This window comes from Pinus tabuliformis, chromosome 4_2 (genome assembly GCF_031772625.1).
Source record: "Pinus tabuliformis cultivar Carrire ecotype Pingquan chromosome 4_2, CPIR1, whole genome shotgun sequence".
Classification (NCBI taxonomy): Eukaryota; Viridiplantae; Streptophyta; class Pinopsida; order Pinales; family Pinaceae; genus Pinus; species Pinus tabuliformis.
In genome coordinates this window covers 525,459,632-525,478,240 of record NC_142304.1, presented here as the reverse complement: position 1 = coordinate 525,478,240, position 18,609 = coordinate 525,459,632, and the positions used below count along the sequence as shown (strand labels likewise).

The following is an 18,609-nucleotide window of genomic DNA, read 5'->3' as shown; positions in this document are numbered from 1 at the left end:
GGGGCCAGAATAAATCAGATTGCAACAGGGATTCCATTCCTTCAACTTTCTTTTGCAGGAAGAAAGAAGCCATAGTGTTCTCAAAGGCAATGGAGTAAATAGTGAAATCTTTGTCAAAATCACAACTGACAAGAATGGGAGCTAAGGTGGCTTTTTAAATGTTTATAAAAACTCACTCAGCTATGTCAATCCATTCAAACCCTGCTCCCTTTTTCAAAAGTGCATTCAGCGGCTTGGTAACCCCTGCAAAATCCGCGATATATAATTTCAGGAAGGTGATTCACCGAAGAATGATTGCACCCCTTTCTTTTTGATTGGAAAAGGAAAATGACAAATGACTTTGATCCTGCCCATGTCAATCTGTGTTTCATCCTTCAATATAAAGTGGCCAAGTAATCTACCCTCTATGACCCCAAAAATTGTCTTCTTAGGATTTAATGAAATGTCAAAATTTCTGCATTCTGGAACATTGTGTTGTCATCTAAATAGATGACAATTCTCTTAAACAGGAAACAGAAACACAGCAACAAACACTTAATTCCTGGGTTGAAGTGGTCCGGAAGAGGGAATAACCACCCCCCTCACTGTAATGAGTGGTACAAGCAAAGTTGAATGATGAACGCCTTTGTAGATCTCGCAAACTCATTCTAAGCGTACATGGGCTCCCACCTCCGGTGAACCCGCTAAATCCCCTTCAGATAGGCATAGCCTTCCTCCATGATACCCTAGACCTGTAATGACCTTCTCAAATTACAGATAGAACATGATTATTAGCATGCATACGAGGCATGCATTTGATAGCTACATATGCATGCATCGCATGCACTGCACTAGTATAACTACTAATTGGTTATGAAGAGTGTCTAAATATGGATAAATGAATTAATAATAAATTAAGTACCTAACTATCATGAATTTCATGAATGTATTAAGTCCAGAATTCTATGATAAAATTTAATAAATTTATTAAACCCATTAATTAATAAGCTCATTCAATAATAAACTTAATTAAACAAACCACTATACTTACTTTGGTATAACACCCAATGTATAATTGAATTAAACTCAAATGTTAATATAATAACTTATTAATTATTCAATGAAACTTATTAACGTTAATGAATAATATCACATATATGTGGTTTGTGATATATAAGATGTGAACAAATAATTGACGCTAATGTGCATCATCATATATATACATGATATTTGTGAGACATTGGGTATCGATGTCCATCATCATAAAACTTATTTAATAAATTCATTATAATAAAGTTACAAATTATTTAATATACAAAACACAAAACATTGTAAAATAATGAAGACGGTGACCACCAAACAAATCATACAAATCATAAAGGAAACTACAGGTGGCAGATAGCTGAGAGGAGTGGAGAGGATTTTTATGCAAGGACAGTGGAGAAATTTTGAGAGAGGAAGAAATCTTTCTAATATAAAGGAAGGGAGGTTCAGTAAGAAGGGGATTCTTTTCAGGGGAAGTAATTTTGGTCTTCTGAAGGAAGGGAGAAAATTTCAGGAAATTTGGAGGAAAGAAAGAGGGTGCAAAAGGGAATGAACACAGAGAGAGCCATTACAAAGGGAGAATTATTAGAACAAATCAGTGAGACAAGCTTGGGGCTTGAGTCTTGTTGACCTCTACTGGTCAACTACCCATGCAGTGCATCCCGTTTTTCTTGACAGAAAGAAGCAGCACCTGATCAGCATGTCCGTGCCATCCTGCCATCATCAGCAGCTTGATCATTTTTGTTGTAAACCCAGTCTGCATGTATAAGTTGTAAATAATCTAAGCAGATCAGAGTCATGTATGTAAAGTTGCCTAGGTGGACCTAACTTTCTAATGATGATCTGCGTCCCGGGAGGTTTTTCGTCTCACCGATCTACGATCGGCAGAGTTTTCCTTCAAACCTGACCCCAAAGCCGGGATGGATTTCGTCATCAGAACTTTAGGAGAGTCTTATATGTTAATCTGCTAGATTATAGTTGTGTCGCAGAACTGGGTGTTCTATGAGGGTCTGTATTAAGTGGGTTCATCCCTTTGAGATGTAAATTGTAAAAATCATGATGAGTTGTGTCTTGAGGGTTGAAAATGTTGTAAATCCCCTCATGAGTCCTAAGTCCTAGGTCCTAGGTGATGATCCAAACGGCTTAGTTTGATGATCCATCTTAAAATAAATTAAAAAAAAAAAAAAATAATAATAATAATAATAATAATAAAATAATAAAAAATTAAAAAATGAGGCAAAAACCCTAACTAATAAAATAATAATATTTTAAGTTAATAAATCGACGGATGAGATCAAGAGATGTCTTGATCCTCATCAACGGTCGAGATCAGTTCTACATGGATCACACAAACTAGCCGTTGGGATCATTTCCTTTATATAGGGTCTTAGGGGGTCATTTCAGATCATCTGATCTGTGAGTCTGTACTGAAAAGCTCTCTTGTAATCTGATTTTCTGGTTAATAAAAAGACTTTGGGGTCCAAATCGTGCTGGTGTTACTCTCTGGGATTGCTGTGAGATCTTTTAATTTCTGCATATTTCAGTTTTAGCCATTAATCATAGCTTGTTTTAGAGTAGTGTGAGCACAGGTATCTTGTTCACCTGCTAGGGTTTGAGGGCTGCTAGGGTTTCTAAAATAATGGCAGGTATCTCCATTATTTCCTGAAATCTAGCAGCATTCTCTCTCTCTTTGCTGATGGTTGCTTGAGATGTGCAGGAAAACCTTTCTGAAGGAAATTGTGGGCGTTTGGGGAAGTTCTAGGCTGAACCAGCCGACTCCCACTGGCTTTTCTGTGCAGAGCCCAGCTGATTGTTCCCTGGGTTAATCATTAAGAGTTTTATTTCCTGTTTTACATGAGAGATTTTCTTTCTGCTTACAGCAAAGTTCAAATTTCTGTTTCTTTGAAATATTATTGCTGTTATAGCTAAATCTGGCATTTCAGGGGCCATAATCTGTAAATTATTAGGCTGACCTAGGGTTTTATTTTTGATTTTTTTTTTTATTTTGTTCAGTTTTCATCAGGGTTTTGTCTTTTTTGCAATTGCAGATACCGGCTTACTTCTGGGGCAGTTTCTCATTTCTTGACCAGCAGCTTAAAATGACTATTATGCGCCAATACTCCTATTTCTGATTTAGCCGTGGGGGCGTATGGAAGCCTTTCTTTGCCTGCGCACAAAGAGTTTCAACGTAACTGCAATAGTTTGATCTGTCGAAAATGTGTAAATAACGGCGTGTTTCACTGTTTTGAGCCATCATTCCTGTGTGACGGCAGTGAGCATTTTTGTGTAGAAGATATTGATAGCTGCAAGTTAAATATGTAGAGGCCGTTGGAAAAAAATAATTTGTGACCCTGAAAAATCCTTAGCTGCCGTCAGAACTCTTGGCTGGTAATAAAGAGCGCACCAAAGCCTTCAAGCAAAGGGCCTCAGCAAAATTTCGATCATAAGCCTTTCATCAGTCAGACAAACAGTGGATTTTCATTGGAGTATGATCTCCATTTTGCCGCCGTCGACTGTAAAATTCTTTTTGTTCGAGGCTGAATCAAACATTTCCTTCCTCCGGTGGCTAAGATATCATTCAACGCATTTCGGTTTTTTATTTCTGCTGGGGACGTGATTGCTATGAGCGACAACGTTTTGATTTTTGAAGGAAAGTCACGTTTTTTTTTGAAACGCTGGCTCCTGTTCCGCTCCACTCGCACCTGCACACAGCAAAATCTACCATTATAAACCCGCACTTTGGCCATCGACCGGAAGATATCCACGCATTTTTTAAAAGTTACCGTCGCTGGAAACCGCAGTCTCTCAAACGATCTCCATCCGCCATCGAGAAGGGCATGACTGCACATGATCGACAGTCTCAGAGCCGCAGGTAAGCATTGACTCCTCCTCTGCGCGGGTAATGACCCATCGAGCAAGTAATGTTCCATCGCATCGCAGTTAGGGTAAGAAATTTTTTATGTCTGCAAACCAATATGCTGGCCATCGACTGTATATATATCGTTTTATCGACTTTGATTTTTTGATTTAGTTTAGCATAGCGTTTCATTTGGTACGCATTGTAGGTTTTAGGGTTATGTATATTAGATTTTTTAAATAGATTTTAATTAGATTCATAGTTTCGTTTCATAGTTCTTTTTATGTTAGTTTTTATTGGGTTTGGTTTTAATTAAAATGTTAGCGTTAGTTTATGCTATAGTTAGACTTTAGATTTTTTATGTTTTAAATTTTGTTATAAAAAAAAAAAAAAAAAAAAAAAAAAAAAAAAAAGAACAAAAATATTTTTGTTAGATTTTTTTAATTTAATTGTCTGTTTAGTTTAGTTTTAAATTTTTCCTTAGTTTAGTTTTTTTTTTGTTTTAATAAAAAAGCAAATAAATAAAAAAGTAAAAAAGGCTTTTTTGTATAATTAGTGTTTTAATTTTTAGTTTGAGTAGATTTTAAGTTTAAAAGTTTTGTAAATTTTAGATTTTTAGGTTTTCTTTTTATTTTTATAATATTAAAAAATTAAAAATTGAAAAAGATTTTTTTTGAAAATATTAAATTTTTTGAAAAATCATTTTTTCCAGATTTCAGTTGCGTTCACGTTATATCTTTATTGCTGAGATCTAAGGTTTTTCAGGCCGAGATGCGAAATTGATATTTGGTTAAGGGTTTATGATTCTCGTGGTGATTAAAAGCATTCATCTTTTCAAATTTTCAGTTGCCGGGTATCATTTTGGTCATGTGATTTAGCTGATTGCTGTTCATGGTCCATGTTTCTATATCATTTAAAAAGTAATCATTTAAACATTAACTCCACAAGGCACTGGTCTGCTAAGTTAATCAAATCATCGCGTGCCTTTTTTACATCGTATCTCGTGTCTCCCAACCAACTGGCCGACAGTTGGTCACATCATCTCACAGGGTCTACCCCCCTTAGCCGCGGGAGACAGGCTCAAACGGAGGGATCGGGGATCAGAGTGACAGCCCCCGGTCCGAGCGTTGTCGTGCCAATCTGCGCGACAACATTTTTGGCGCCGTTGCCGGGGACAGAGTTTTTCTGTTCCTGGGGTTTCATCGACATTCATCTTCTCATCTTCTCATCTCTCATTTGAGCTGGCAGATTCAAATATTTTGGCATCTTTTCATCACATATCAGCAGCATCTCTTCGGTTTTGTTTCTTGTTTGGGTGGCGACTCCATTTTTCTCATTTTTCCCAGACAAGAAGCTTTCCTCATATCTACTTGTGGTTACTTTTGGATCCTAGAATCAGATTTATTGTTCAAGTGGCGACTCCATTTCTCTCACCTCTTAATTTTCTTGAGCAGAAATCTCTTTCTATCATCCATTTGATCCCTTACTGTTCATCATGGATTATTCATGTAAGCCATGTCATTTTACTAATAATCTCCATGATCTTCCGAAAGAGGCCATTTCTAAATTACTTAAGTTCTCGGGTGATGATCCGGTCACTGTTAAACATCATTTAAACATATTTACTTGTGTAAAGATCTTGTATTGTAGATTTCCTCAATATAATCATGAAGACTTCAAGATGCGTCTATTTGTCCATTCTTTAGAGGGTGATGCCTTGAATTGGTTTAATAATTTTCCTAATGATTTTTTCACTTCTTTACAAGACATTCTCGATGCTTTTAAAGATAGATATGATAGTCCAAACAGCTTGCCTTCTACCTCTAAAACTGTGCAAAAAGAAGAAAGTAATCATATTAAAGGTCAAGCTGTTGAAGAAAGTTTTCAGTATCAGAATGTGTCATCCACCGGAAATATTGTAGATCAAGTTCATGATAGTGAAAAATCAGGGACAAATAATAGTGAAAGGGAAGAACAAAAGCAAATTATACAAGATCTAATGATGCTGGTAAGAAACATGGAAAGCAATCAAACTAGTCTTATCAATGATGTTAAAACTTTAGGCACCCACCTGGAAAAACGTAATAGGGAGTTGGAGGTCACACAAAATCAGCATGCTAAGGAAATTGAGGCCATGAAAATTAAGTATGAAACAGAAATTAGAAGCATGCAAAACAAGATGTCAGTCTTAGAGGAAAATATGGTGACCATGAAAGCTGATCATGATAAGGAAATTGACTCTATGACATTCAATCATAAGAATCAGTTGGCTGACATGCAAGCGAAACATAAAGAAGAAATAAATTTCATGCAACATTGCTTGATGGACATAGAGGAAAAGAATGATAAAGTGATAAAACACATGAAAGAACACCATGCCATACAAATCAGTACTATAAGGGATGAATGCTCTGGTCAGATGGATGCCATTAGAATACAAGTTCAAAAGATTCAACAATGGTCAGATGATAAGAGAAACCAGGAGCCTTCTTATTTGCCGCAACAAGTTCCATCTTACTATGAGGAGGTCATTAGGTGGATAATTGAAGGTGATCCAGATAAGCTTAAAAACGATAAAAATCAGATGCACGACACAAAAGAACTTAGCATGCATATCTTACACACTTCATCTGATAGTTTCGAAACAGAAAGTTCCAGATCATCAGTAATTCATCCTGCCAGAAAGAAGAAGCGCAAGAGGAAGAAGATTAGACGAAGATTTGATGCATCAGACGGCCGTGAGCAGCTTGATTTTCGGATAGGAAGGAGTCCTACCATATGCAAAATTGGACATGGCACATCCGACAAGCAGCCCACAGATTTGCCTGAAAGCAGGCAAATGCTCAGTATGCACTACATTGAACACATCTGATGCCGTAGGGCATCCTTTTGTATCGTATTTCTAACCCTACTCCTTGTTTTTTCCGCATTTTCGTTTCTGTTTTAGATAGTTAATAAATGAAGAGCTTTTATCTTTCCTGTGCTTAATGTATATGCTGATTTTTTGGGATGGACGCTACTTATTTTTGTGTTGTATGGATGCAGATTCTGGATTCTCACATTCCTGCAAGCAGCAACGTGTCCCCAAGTAGAGCCAGATGTTGACCTCTACTGGTCAACTACCCATGCAGTGCATCCCGTTTTTCTTGACAGAAAGAAGCAGCACCTGATCAGCATGTCCGTGCCATCCTGCCATCATCAGCAGCTTGATCATTTTTGTTGTAAACCCAGTCTGCATGTATAAGTTGTAAATAATCTAAGCAGATCAGAGTCATGTATGTAAAGTTGCCTAGGTGGACCTAACTTTCTAATGATGATCTGCGTCCCGGGAGGTTTTTCGTCTCACCGATCTACGATCGGCAGAGTTTTCCTTCAAACCTGACCCCAAAGCCGGGATGGATTTCGTCATCAGAACTTTAGGAGAGTCTTATATTTTAATCTGCTAGATTATAGTTGTGTCGCAGAACTGGGTGTTCTATGAGGGTCTGTATTAAGTGGGTTCATCCCTTTGAGATGTAAATTGTAAAAATCATGATGAGTTGTGTCTTGAGGGTTGAAAATGTTGTAAATCCCCTCATGAGTCCTAAGTCCTAGGTCCTAGGTGATGATCCAAACGGCTTAGTTTGATGATCCATCTTAAAATAAATAAAAAAAAAAAAAAAAAAAAAAAAAAATAATAAAATAATAAAAAATTAAAAAATGAGGCAAAAACCCTAACTAATAAAATAATAATATTTTAAGTTAATAAATCGACGGATGAGATCAAGAGATGTCTTGATCCTCATCAACGGTCGAGATCAGTTCTACATGGATCACACAAACTAGCCGTTGGGATCATTTCCTTTATATAGGGTCTTAGGGTGTCATTTCAGATCATCTGATCTGTGAGTCTATACTGAAAAGCTCTCTTGTAATCTGATTTTCTGGTTAATAAAAAGACTTTGGGGTCCAAATCGTGTTGGTGTTACTCTCTGGGATTGCTGTGAGATCTTTTAATTTCTGCATATTTCAGTTTTAGCCATTAATCATAGCTTGTTTTAGAGTAGTGTGAACACAGGTATCTTGTTCACCTGCTAGGGTTTGAGGGCTGCTAGGGTTTCTGAAATAATGGCAGGTATCTCCATTATTTCCTGAAATCTAGCAGCATTCTCTCTCTCTTTGCTGATGGTTGCTTGAGATGTGCAGGAAAACCTTTCTGAAGGAAATTGTGGGCGTTTGGGGAAGTTCTAGGCTGAACCAGCCGACTCCCACTGGCTTTTCTGTGCAGAGCCCAGCTGATTGTTCCCTGGGTTAATCATTAAGAGTTTTATTTCCTGTTTTACATGAGAGATTTTCTTTCTGCTTACAGCAAAGTTCAAATTTCTGTTTCTTTGAAATATTATTGCTATTATAGCTAAATCTGGCATTTCAGGGGCCATAATCTGTAAATTATTAGGCTGACCTAGGGTTTTATTTTTGATTTTTTTTTTTATTTTGTTCAGTTTTCATCAGGGTTTTGTCTTTTTTGCAATTGCAGATACCGGCTTACTTCTGGGGCAGTTTCTCATTTCTTGACCAGCAGCTTAAAATGACTATTATGCGCCAATACTCCTATTTCTGATTTAGCCGTGGGGGCGTATGGAAGCCTTTCTTTGCCTGCGCACAAAGAGTTTCAACGTAACTGCAATAGTTTGATCTGTCGAGAATGTGTAAATGACGGCGTGTTTCACTGTTTAGAGCCATCATTCCTGTGTGACGGCAGTGAGCATTTTTGCGTAGAAGATATTGATAGCTGCAAGTTAAATATGTAGAGGCCGTTGGAAAAAAATAATTTGTGACCCTGAAAAATCCTTAGCTGCCGTCAAAACTCTTGGCTGGTAATAAAGAGCGCGCCAAAGCCTTCAAGCAAAGGGCCTCAGCAAAATTTCGATCATAAGCCTTTCATCAGTCAGACAAACAGTGGATTTTCATTGGTGTATGATCTCCATTTTGCCGCCGTCGACTGTAAAATTCTTTTTGTTCGAGGCTGAATCAAACATTTCCTTCCTCCGGTGGCTAAGATATCATTCAACGCATTTCGGTTTTTTATTTCTGCTGGGGACGTGATTGCTATGAGCGACAACGTTTTGATTTTTGAAGGAAAGTCACGTTTTTTTTGAAACGCTGGCTCCTGTTCCGCTCCACTCGCACCTGCACACAGCAAAATCTACCATTATAAACCCGCACTTTGGCCATCGACCGGAAGATATCCACGCATTTTTTAAAAGTTACCGTCGTTGGAAACCGCAGTCTCTCAAACGATCTCCATCCGCCATCGAGAAGGGCATGACTGCACATGATCGACAGTCTCAGAGCCGCAGGTAAGCATTGACTCCTCCTCTGCGCGGGTAATGACCCATCGAGCAAGTAATGTTCCATCGCATCGCAGTTAGGGTAAGAAATTTTTTATGTCTGCAAACCAATATGCTGGCCATCGACTGTATATATATCGTTTTATCGACTTTGATTTTTTGATTTAGTTTAGCATAGTGTTTCATTTGGTACGCATTGTAGGTTTTAGGGTTATGTATATTAGATTTTTTAAATAGATTTTAATTAGATTCATAGTTTCATTTCATAGTTCTTTTTATGTTAGTTTTTATTGGGTTTGGTTTTAATTAAAATGTTAGCGTTAGTTTATGCTATAGTTAGACTTTAGATTTTTTATGTTTTAAATTTTGTTATAAAAAAAAAAAAAAAAAAACAAACAAACAAACAAAAATATTTTTGTTAGATTTTTTTAATTTAATTGTCTGTTTAGTTTAGTTTTAAATTTTTCCTTAGTTTAGTTTTTTTTTTTGTTTTAATAAAAAAGCAAATAAATAAAAAAATAAAAAAGGCTTTTTTGTATAATTAGTGTTTTAATTTTTAGTTTGAGTAGATTTTAAGTTTAAAAGTTTTGTAAATTTTAGATTTTTAGGTTTTCTTTTTATTTTTATAATATTAAAAAATTAAAAATTGAAAAAGATTTTTTTTGAAAATATTAAATTTTTTGAAAAATCATTTTTTCCAGATTTCAGTTGCGTTCACGTTATATCTTTATTGCTGAGATCTAAGGTTTTTCAGGCCGAGATGCGAAATTGATATTTGGTTAAGGATTTATGATTCTCGTGGTGATTAAAAGCATTCATCTTTTCAAATTTTCAGTTGCCGGGTATCATTTTGGTCATGTGATTTAGCTGATTGCTGTTCATGGTCCATGTTTCTATATCATTTAAAAAGTAATCATTTAAACATTAACTCCACAAGGCACTGGTCTGCTAAGTTAATCAAATCATCGTGTGCCTTTTTTACATCGTATCTCGTGTCTCCCAACCAACTGGCCGACAGTTGGTCACATCATCTCACAGGGTCTACCCCCCTTAGCCGCGGGAGACAGGCTCAAACGGAGGGATCGGGGATCAGAGTGACAGCCCCCGGTCCGAGCGTTGTCGTGCCAATCTGCGCGACAAGAAGTCTTAACAAATAAATTTGGAAATTTGAGTAAAATTGTTATTGGAGTTTTGGGCACAGGGGCTGGAAGACTTCAATTTCAAAGTCTTTTGGGTCTAGGAACCGGTTAGGTTGATCCCAGATATGTTGGGAGGAAACAGTTAGTTTGGTAGCAGGCGCAACAATAGACTAGAAATGTCTTCAAATGGGTTTCCAGGTATTTTTCTACATTTTATTGTTAAATTCTGGTTAAATTGAATGTATCTACATTTTATTGTTAAATTATGGTTAAATTTATTGTTAAATTTTGGTTAAATAGAATGTCTGAGTAAATTTCAAAGTCTGGGATAATTTTAGCGATTCTCTGTGTAATTGTTAGAGGTGTTAAATTTGGTATCAGAGTTGGTTACCACACTGCGGCCTATGAATCCGACTACAACTAGAATCAAACACAACTCTCAGTTTTGGAATTAGTTTGTATAGAAAATTTGAACAATATAGTACTCTAGGTCAGGATAAAGACTGATACAGAACATACATTTGTTAGATTCAACAAGGTTAGCATGGCTAAGGGATAGCCCTAAGAAGAGGATCTCAAATTATCTCTCAACAGCATGTAGTCCCTGTATTAAAACAAGACATAAACTCGGAAGCCTTGAGTCATGTAATCTAATTCTTGTTCGTAGGGACTAGTCTGATCTATCTATCATATATTCAAGAATAAGTAGAATCCACAAAGCGTAAGAAGAGTTGTATTAAACCAGAAAATACAAATATGGGTGTAGAGCAAATTTATTGGAAAATAACACTTTCAGTTACAGAGCCATTAGTGATTAAGTAATGCGCCCAATTTATATGCCATTGTACACTTCATTTCCTGGTGCTGGTCATTACAGAGCTTGGGCACAGTACACTTTCTTTATCCTGTGAGCCCCAAGACCCAGCTAAGAACGACCTCACACAACCTGAAGTATGTTTGTCTGAGGAATGGGTGAAAAGGACTATGGATGAGGTTAAAAAAAAAAAAAAAAATTGGCGGTTGATGCAAAAAGTTTTAAGATCAGGATATCAAAGGTGGTATCCAACTATTAGATTAGAGAATCAGTGTCGTAAAGCAGCAATAGAATAAAAAATAAAAATAAACAATCTTGACTGATTATGATTAAGAATGAGTAATGGAATCTGTGCCCCACTCAATCTTTCACACTCTGCACAACCCATGGCTCTTTTCAAAATTGTTTGGCGCCCTTAAGTGGGAGATGCTCTTCAGGTGACTCCCTACAAAATATGATTCTGCATTCAATTTCATGTATAATTTGCTAAATTTTGTCTAGTATTAGCTTACACAATCAGCGAATTCAGGGTTTTGGTAACCATGTAACACAAAACCCTGGTACTAAGATGCAATTTCAGCAAGAAATAAATAGTCATATAGCCTCAGAGTTGGCACCAGTAAGAAAGTGTGGCTACAACTCAAACATTTAATGCATACATATATCTAAATAAGGAATCTGGTACTGAACTATTCTCGATTATGACCAAGGAAATATATATATATATATATAAAAGAAAACTAAGTCACAACCTTTAAAAATTATAGAGGACTTGTAAAAAAAATAGATAAATATTTTATACACGAATAGAGTGATATTAGACTAGGCTACCAAGTTTATCAACACTCATATAAAAACTCTTGGTTACATAAGCAAGTAAGCTAGTTGTGGCTATGGCCAGGCCCCAGAATACAATTCAACACCTAGTATGTTGATCCTGCACTAGAAGAACAAGAGAACCAACAGTTAGACGTGGGATAACTGGAAAATCCAAATCTTTAAATAAATAAAAAATGCCCCGACACAGTTGGTAGAACTGACCTTCAGTTAACAGGAATAACTCCAGATAATGAATTACATGAGAAAAGAAAATAATTTAAACTAAATACTGGAACAAAATAAAGAGGGGTATGAATTTACCTAACAAATTTATAGTGGTGTATGAGGAGTCTTGTTCCCAGAAATATAGAAAAGAAGAATCTATTATTCTTTTTTGTGTTTGTTACAAGGTAACAAAAATTACATTGTTTACCATCTAGACCAGTGCGTCGATGGTGACTTCTAAAGAAGCCGGAAACAAACCCTAGCCTCAAAAAAAAGAAAAGGATGGAGCTTTATTACTAGTACATCCCCTTTAGGTTTAGGGAAAAATCAAAGAATGGAATGGAGAGGTTACAGGTGGAACAGGGTTTCATCTCCCCAGGTATTAACACATCAACACCATGATGAAAACCCTAGTAAGAGGGTACCTAAAGAATCTTCCAGGCCAAGGGCAACAACGCAGAAAACTCTTTCATCGTTAGCTCAGGATAAACTGGAAAAGGAAATCTTAAGTGAGCAAAAGGAAAACAATGTAAGCGCATGAGGAAAATCAACCTTGGAATGTGTTGAAGAAAAATGTAACAAGGTGTTACAGATCCACTTGGGCACATCACTCCCATCATCCAGATCAGTGTTTTAGGGCTCATCAAACCCTATTTTCAGTTGCTAAATGCCCTAAACAAGTCACCCTTTTGAATGCCTCCTTCCCAGACAGTTTCATGACTTGAAGACATCCTGAAATGACCTCTAAAGGGACCAGCGTAGGTAGGCCCATGTAAGGGTGCGCTGCAGAGCAGTTGAGTCCATGTCGGGGTGCTTTACAGAGCACTTAGGCCCTCTTTCACTTGCGTTGGGCGAGATTGAGCGAAATTCACATAGGGTTTGGGGAATATTCTTATCTCTTGGAGTCATCTAGAAGTTTCCCTCACTTATCAACTCCTATGAGCTCGAAAATGGATGAGGAATGAGTTAAGATGCATCATATCCTCTCATCCCTTCCTCCATGGAACTAATTCTAAGTATGGAAGGCCATTCAATACCCCCATTTATGACATAACCTCCTTCATCCTCCTATAAATTGAACACTCATCTAAGTGATCAAGGACTGAATTATGTTGAATTGTAAGGAGATAATGTTGCTATGAGAATTGACTTTGAGACAAGTATTGTTATGCTACAAGTTTGTCATTCTTTTGATGTGATGTGGATGGGATCCAAGCTGGAGGAGTGACTTCGAATCAAACATGATGGTTGTAATTTCTTCTTCTATTCAATAAAGTATTTGAACCTTTTTCCCATATGCTTATCTTGTTATATGATGCTTATATGTGTGAATGTATCTGATTCCATTTACTTGTATTCAATAGATCTTTTGCTTTGATCAGTTCTTTGTCTTCTGTTGATGTTTACAGGTACTTCTCAAGCATGTTAAGTACAGGAAGGAGCGACAGGATCGATACAAAGGAGACAAGAGGAAAGCGGAACTACAAGTAGGTCTTCTCATCTTCTTTGTCTTATCTATTGCTTATAGGAAAAGGCTAAAGTGCTTTAAACTATTGTTCTAGATATGGCTACTTATCTAGGGAATTAGTATTTATCCGTAGATACCAAATTCTCCAAAACAAATTGGTGACTCCGCTGGGGAGAGATCATCCTTCCTAGTAGCTTATCCACCTCCTAGGACACTCTTGCAAACCCTACTTGTGTTCATTGATTGTATTTCAGCTCTTTTGCATTGAATTTTGGTCAAAACTGTGTCAAATTGCCTTTTGAAATGGCTCACTGTCACTAGCGCAGGCTTGTGAGGGACACAATGCACTGTAGAGCACCCTTGGCTTAGGGACAGTGCTCTGAAGTGCATTGTCTCCCATTCAGGGTTGCGCTGATCCTCCTAGGGTCAGTTTCCCACCTTTGGATTGAGTTTTTGCCAAATTTCTTCTGTTTGATTGCTTGCTGATTGATCAATGAATGTCATGTCTCAGAAAACAAGTTTTTATCTCCTTTGCTAGCCCTACTTTGACTTGGTTGATTAATGTTTCTTAAATGTTTTCTTTGTCATTATCAATCCATAGTCAAAGTTAGATTATAGTCGATTAATCTTTGTTCGAAAGAAAGTGTCGTAAAAGTCTTTTCCTTTGAAACTGAATTGTCGTAAAGTCTTCGTTTTTGTTAAAGATTGATTGGTTGTATGTGCATTAGTTTCCTTTTGTTCATATTCACATCAAGGAAATCAAAAAGAAATACATGCATGTTGCATTGAAAAGTTTGTGTGTGCTCATAAGAATAGTTTAGCGAAATTGCATTAGATTGTGCTTTTTGCTCTTTGATCATAAGAAAACTGGTTGCTCTATCCCTAATAGCTAAGATTTTCATTGTTAAATTGAATGGAAAGAATGCTTATCATAATAGTTGCATTCCTAGGAATTTCAGAATACATCACAAAGGCAAATTCCTAAGCAAGATCAACTTAAAATTAACATCAATTTACCTAATGGAGCATTGTCATTAACGAAAAACATTTAGTGGTTCTAGGCTAAAGACGTGTTCCGGCGTCGTAAAACAAAGCAATTGTTGTTGATACCTCATTCCACGTATGTGAGTATATTGTAGCTCGTCCACGTACCTTCGAGTATATAGGGTGGTGTTACAGTACGTTAAGTATATGGGAATGCTCTCACTGTACGGTTTTGCATTAGACAGCGCTTATACGGATTGGGCCTCCACGTACTTTTGGGTATATATGGGAGGACAACACTAGGTTGCTATCCATCCTTAGGTAACCGAGTCGGCCGCCTTGTACATTATGATACACCAAACACAGCATTCGAGGAGATTGTCTGCCCGTACTTCTTGGTTCGCCAGGAGGTATTCTGCAGTTCACAGTTGCTTAGTAAACCTTTTGCCTAGCTTACCCCTTTTTGTTTATTTCTTTTTTGTAATAAAATTAATCAACAATCGTGGAGGAACATCAACCCTTACCTCGTCGTTCGCAAAAAACAGCAAGTAAACCACCTTTGCCACCCAAAGCTACACCTATTCGGTCAAAGCGATCTCGCTTAACTGAGTCAAGTACATCAAGAACTCCTGGTTCTTCATCTGAATTACCAAAATCATCCATTTCGGTAAGTACTGAGACTCCAGTTACTCCAACTATTTCTGGTACATCCGTTATTGAAGAAGAAGTTTCACAATTACCTGAGGACACTATAACTGATACTAGTGAAACAGTAACCAAAGTTGTTCAACAACAAGTTGATCCTCAACTTGAAATTGCTCAACAAGAAATTACTTCTGAACTTGAATCAGTTCAACCAAAAGTTAATCCAGAACCTATCACAGTTCAAATAGAAGTTACTTCTGAACCTGAAGTTGTTCAGGAACCTCTCCTTGAAACTGTTGTTCTTTTACCAGAACATCTGGACTTCGAATTTGAACATTCAAAAGTTGTTACTTTACTGGAAGACGATCAACTGGTTAACCCTTAGACATCAGTAACTACTGAAACTTCCACTTTACCAACACCAGAAGTCTATTATGGACCTGACGGTGAAGTTCTTCCACCTGGTTTAATTGTTGTTGAGGAAGAATTTGAAGAAGATACTACACCTGGAACCCCATTCCATTTTGGAACCGGGCTTTATCTTTACCCTCATACTCCTCATTTTACTGCTCCTTTTGATCCTGCTTCTTTTCAAGTACCCGTTGATTCTTTAGGACATCTATTGGGTTAGTTAACTATGGCTAAACAACCGTCAACATCCCAGACTGTATCATCTGATGCAGCTGTGGCAGAATCTTCTGTCGCAACCTCTTCGATGTTTTCTACTACTCCTGAGTCACACCTATATGGTGAATCATCCGTCCCGGTTGGTTACCAATCTTTATCTGGAACCCACTCAGGGGTTGCTTCTACACCATGGTCATCACCCATGTCCTCAACCAGAATTTTACCTGGTTCTTTATTTACGAGAACTCAACAGTTTGATCCTGCATATCAATATCAAATTGGGCAATCCAGTCAACAACGACCTATGTATTCATTAGATACTGGATTGCCACCATATGGAGAGCAATATGCTTATTCACCTTATCCTCCATATCCTAGAGGACCATCATATGGTAGTATCCCACAGTGTTCAGGTCAGCCTGGAATACTAGTCTATCAATGGCAACCAACACAACCAATGCAAACTATGTCAGTTTTTCCTACTACACCTGTTGTTACCACTGTACCGCAGTCACAAGTTCAAACAGTTGTATCTCAACCTATACAAGTTGGTCCTTCTACCTCACAATTACAAGTTTCGGGTCAAGAGGCCCAAGTTTCTCAGGCTATTATACAACAACCGCTTGTGTCTGGGTCCAAAAACCTCAAGTTAGTATAACTTTATCTGGAGCGACTCAGGCTTACACTGGTATAGTTTATTCACAACTTGGTCAACCTTACATTACTAGGCAACAACAACCGTTAAATCAACAACAGTTGTACCAACAACAACAACAGTTGATTCAACAACCGTGGCAGCCCCAATATCAACAGCCTCAATTCTAGCAATTCCAACCCCAATTTGGACCTGCCCAACAAGCTCAACCTGGGTTTGGACAGTATCAAGCTTACCAAGGTCTTGGTCAACAAGGCTTTGCTGGTTATGGACAACCGCAAATTCAACTTGGTTATCAACAACCACCCTATACCGGATTTGTTCAACAACCACCTTATCAAGGTTACCAGATACAGATGCCCTATGCTAGTATGCAAAGACCTATTGCTCAGGCAATTCCATCATATCCTGGGTATGCTCAACCTGACTTGAATTGATAGTTGCTGTTTGTAGCAACTCTTGAATTACCAGATTTAAACCGGCTCACTAATGATCCAATCTTATATGCACCTTGGTGGCCGGTGATTCCGCATAAGTTACCTTCTGACATTCCGAAATTCAATGGAAATCCTAGAGAAGACCCATCAAATCATGTCATGACTTTTCATTTGTGGTGTTCATCAAACTCCTTAAATGATGACTCAGTTAGACTCCGTCTTTTCCAAAGAACGCTTACTGGTCCGGCTGCGAAGTGGTACATTGAGTTACCATGAGCTTCTTTCGACAACTTTACAACTCTAGCCACCACAATTTTGACCCACTTCCAGTTACCTATCAGATACAAGACTGAAACGGAACTCCTAACCAACTTTAAACAGACTACTGTTACTTCGAATCAGACATAATGGTTGTAATTCCTTCTTCTATTCAATAAAGTATTTGAACCTTTTTCCCATATGCTTATCTTGTTATATGATGCTTATATGTGTGAATGTATCTGATTCCATTTACTTGTATTCAATAGATCTTTTGCTTTGATCGGTTCTTTGTCTTCTATTGATGTTTACAGGTACTTCTCAAGCGTGTTAAGTACGGGAAGGAGCGACAGGATCGATACAAAGGAGACAAGAGGAAATCAGAACTACAAGTAGGTCTTCTCATCTTCTTTGTCTTATCTATTGCTTATAGGAAAAGGCTAAAGTGCTTTAAACTGTTGTTCTAGATATGGCTACTTATCTAGGGAATTAGTATTTATCCGTAGATACCAAATTCTCCAAAACACTAGGTTCGGTATTTGTAAAAGTAATTTTGATCTTTGTACTTGTCAAGAGAAAGAAATATTATTTTTGTAAATTATTTGAATGAGTTTCTTGCTCATTCATACGTCCAGGAAAGTCAAAGGATCAAAGTCATGTTAAAGAGCTCTTCTTGAGCATGAATATGGGTCAACCTAGTGTCAAGTAGCCCTCCAAGACAAGCACCATCCTCCACCAAAGAACACTGCAAGCAAAACGATGAAGAGAACAATTAAGTCGGCCTCAAAATGAATATTAACATCAAGTCGGCCCACATATGCAAACACATCTTTTCAGTGGACATGTCGGCTCAAATATAAGGGCAAACCACTATATATACCCAGTCAAGGTCTACGTAGAAAAGGAGTAGACAGAATTTTCGATTCCTCTATAACTTCAAAGGTGCAGGAAGGTACAGTCTTGGTGATGTTTATAGTCAAGAATCTCGGACAAGTCTGCAATCTCGGATGGTTACAGGAAGGTACAGAATCTCGGTGACAAGTACAGTGATCTCACTGCAATCTTGGCCTAGTTACAGGGTCACTGTAGTACGGTCTCGTTATAGTTGCAGTTGATCTCGGTGCAAGGAGAACAAGGCTACAAACTCGGTGAAGATCACAGTACAGACAAAGATACAATCATAATCTCGGGATTCCTAATAGAGAAAGGATCTCGGTGTAGTATATATATCCTACATACAGCATGTCCTTGGCATTGCTGTGAGCATAATAACAGTCATGATCCTAACGAAGATGAAGATTTCGATATAGCTATATATATACCTTTAA

At 37.5% G+C, this 18,609-nt stretch overlaps 1 protein-coding gene across 4 annotated transcripts in view; it reads right to left on the bottom strand.

Moving 5' to 3' along the window:
- LOC149170318 (methionine aminopeptidase 1D, chloroplastic/mitochondrial-like) overlaps nt 1-18,609 on the bottom strand; it is a 320,955-nt gene that overhangs the window by 151,214 nt on the left and 151,132 nt on the right. The window lies entirely within an intron of this gene.